Source organism: Lissotriton helveticus, chromosome 4_1, assembly GCF_964261635.1.
Source record: "Lissotriton helveticus chromosome 4_1, aLisHel1.1, whole genome shotgun sequence".
NCBI classification, from domain to species: domain Eukaryota; kingdom Metazoa; phylum Chordata; class Amphibia; order Caudata; family Salamandridae; genus Lissotriton; species Lissotriton helveticus.
The window spans coordinates 1,025,740,033-1,025,743,240 of NC_136063.1; positions in this window are offsets into that span (position 1 = coordinate 1,025,740,033).

Below are 3,208 nucleotides of genomic sequence, written 5' to 3' on the forward strand. Positions count from 1 at the left end.
AGAGATCCTCTCCACAGCCTCTCCGATTCTGGCAGCAATATCAGAACATGTTTTGGCAACTCTGCTAATTGAATTTTGGATCCTGCGACACACACCCTGTGTACGAATGCTCCCCATGCGAGATTCTTCACGATGATCCATAATGGTCTGGTAATGGTCTGGTAAATGGCAGAGAGTGTGATCTCTCCAGGGGGCACCTCCGGGGGATTGGCAAGAGGAACAGAGCCCTTAGCCGAGGCATTGCCCCCTAAGCCAGGCTGCGTAGAGCAAGAATAGTCCCAGGACAACAAGCCGGATGAGCCTGTGTCCTTAATAAAGGCACCTTGATCTTTTGTGCTAATAGCCTTACGAACAGTGCGAGGGCCGCGGGGTGAAACCTCATCATTGAGAACTTCATTAAGTCGCCAATCTCCGATGTCGCTGCCATCGTCGGTTCATTCTCTATCCTGGTCTTCATCCTCATCTGCCGATGAGCCAGTGTGTTCAGATAAAGAATACAATTTGTCCCCCCTTCGAGCTCGCTAGAGGACTCCTTAACTTCAACAGGACAGGCAGGGAGAGCTATTTGTTCAGCCATTTGTTCAGAGATGCTTACGGCAGCGACAGAATCACTTTGTACGACCATCTCAGATGGAGGCTGAGCAGAGATAGATGCGCTTTCCATCTGTTGAGCTACAGCTTCCATAGTTCCATTCACTGGGAGTCAAAGCACAGATTGTAGCACTCTAGTTGCTGAACCATCACTATCGCCGGCGACTGCTGAGCTTAGTATACTGAACCCCTGTGGGGGGGTTGACCCCGCTCGGATGAGGACGCCAGTGCGGCACCCCCGCTTGCGGCAGAGACACCAGGAGTAGGTGCAGGATCCGGGAGAGTGAAAACAACTCCTACCGGCTGCAAGGGCACATCATTAACTGTTTTGGTAGCGTTTGAATGTTCACGTTTGCCAGTCCCAGCATTAGCAGGGGCTTTCACCTTACAGCCGGAGTTTTAAAGAAAGCGGGTAAAGTCTGTTTTGACTTACCGCTTGGAGCGGACGCCGCTTGGTTGTTGCCCGGTTCTCCCGCTATGGTGGCGTCTCCTCTTCCAGCTGAATGTGGCGCCTTGCTTGTGCTGGAATGATCCGTCAAGCTGCAGAGGATCGGGTCATTGCCAAGGCATTTTTAGAAGGGAGTTTCGGAGCCATGTAGCCACGGGAAGACCTCAAGGAACTGTGAGAACTGTGATATCCAGCACGGTAGGAAACCGATCTGAGCCAGATCCAAGATGCGTTGCTGAATACAGTGTCCGAAACAATCCTAAACATGGCAATCTGTACCTTGTGGTTCCACTGCAACTTGCAAGTCCTGAGCCAAAATCACGCAGTTCCAGCGCCCCAAATTCTTTGAAAACTTAGAGGGGGTGAGTCGACCAGGAGAGAAACAACACCAGCTCACTCATCTGAGTGCTCGGCCGCCATCTTGCCCTTGCCTCTCAATTCTCAGAGAACTTCATGACAGAAAATGTCCTAAGTCCAGAGATTTGGATTTGGGATATGTGGGCACCTTTAGCACCATTGTCAAGGTCCAGAACTGGAGAGACACCACCTGCAGGGTCAGGACTCACTGAGGCTTGTTCCAAGTATGGGTTCAAGATATTATTTTCTGTCCCTGAGGCTCTGATCAGAAGGCCAGCCAACTAGCCCTAGAAGTCACTCTGGAAGTTTAGGGCAGTTCTCTGAAGTAAACAACAGGCCACATGCAGCAGGACAGTTCTCTAAGAGCACTTAGGCAGGTCCAGAAGGGAACTGAACAGTGGTTCTGAGGGTCCCTTTTTTATTCCTGGTGCCCCCTTTGAAGTGGAAGAAACTTCTGAGGTTTTCCTCCTACAGAGGTGTCTGACATTACCTGCCTCTCTGCCCTGGTTTCAATCTGCATAGGCTAGTGTGAAGTTATTTCTGTGTTAGCTGAAGCAGTGTCTTTTAAGTGCAAATGTGACGGTTCACAACTCTGTCCGCTATCCTACCTTGAATCCCCACATCCTGCCAACACCCATCTTCTATATTGTGCAGCTGTTTGGCAGGAATGTATAAAGCGCAGCTGACAACTACACTTAGTCATGTGACTCAGAAAACAGGCTATAGTCACCAAATTAAACATAATATTTCTACCTGCGCCCACAGAAAAGTCATAACTTGTTAAATGTAATAAGGTGACTCATTGTTATTCTGTGAGAGAGGTAGGACTCACAGTAGTGAGGAAAATGTTTGGGAGTTTTTCACTACAAGGACATGCAAAACTTAAAAGCACCTGGCTAACGTTTTAAATACAATGCACTGTCTTTTAATGTTGACAATATGGCAGTAGTAAATATAGTCAATAGGCAGTATCCAGGACTTAAAAAGTCCTGGATTTTTTAAGTACTACAACTCTTGTGAGTTTTTTGTTAGACTTGTTGACAACACTTTGACTTTTGATACATGGCACGTATAGGGTCAACATGACATTGCAGATGCTCTGTCTTATTTGCAGTGGAAAAGATTCTGTGGTTTAGCACCAGAGGCAGACATGTTGAAAACAGGCTATGCCGGTGGAGCTGTGAAGTATAGAAGGCACAGAGTGATGAGGCTGTTTGAGGGATCATTAGCGCCTTTGACACAAAGAGCATACTTCCAAGCAGCCAAAGAGTTTGTACAAGCTGGAGCAAAGAGAAGGTCAGGAGTCAAAATAGGTATAGTTGGCAGAAGAAATTATGTCATGAATTTTATTACGTATTTGCAAGAATGAGAGTTATTGACTATTTTGATTACAGGGAAGCTGTTTGGAGTGACCTTTTATGGCAAGCTGTTCTAAGAGTTTTTGAAGGCCAGCTGAGAGACCATAATGGGTCAAGAGACTACGGAGACCCATTACGGTGGATATCTTAAGGAGTATTGCAAGGGTGTTGGGTAGGGTGTGGGTGTCGTAAGATGAAGCTGCCCTGTTTTCTTTGATGATGGTGTGGCTATTCTTCAGTGGTTTTTGTATTTCTGAATTACTTGGGGAAAGAACAGGGAAGGGCTTGCTCAGAGTTAAAAACGTATATGGACACCGAGATTGAGGTGCAAGTCAGAAAAGGTAAGATAGATCAGAGAGGATATCTCAAACAGGTAATACTAAGAAGATTCCTGATAGTGCCCAGTTGTGTGGTGGCAGAAGCTCCAGGACAGTGCATAAGTAGGAGGGTAGAT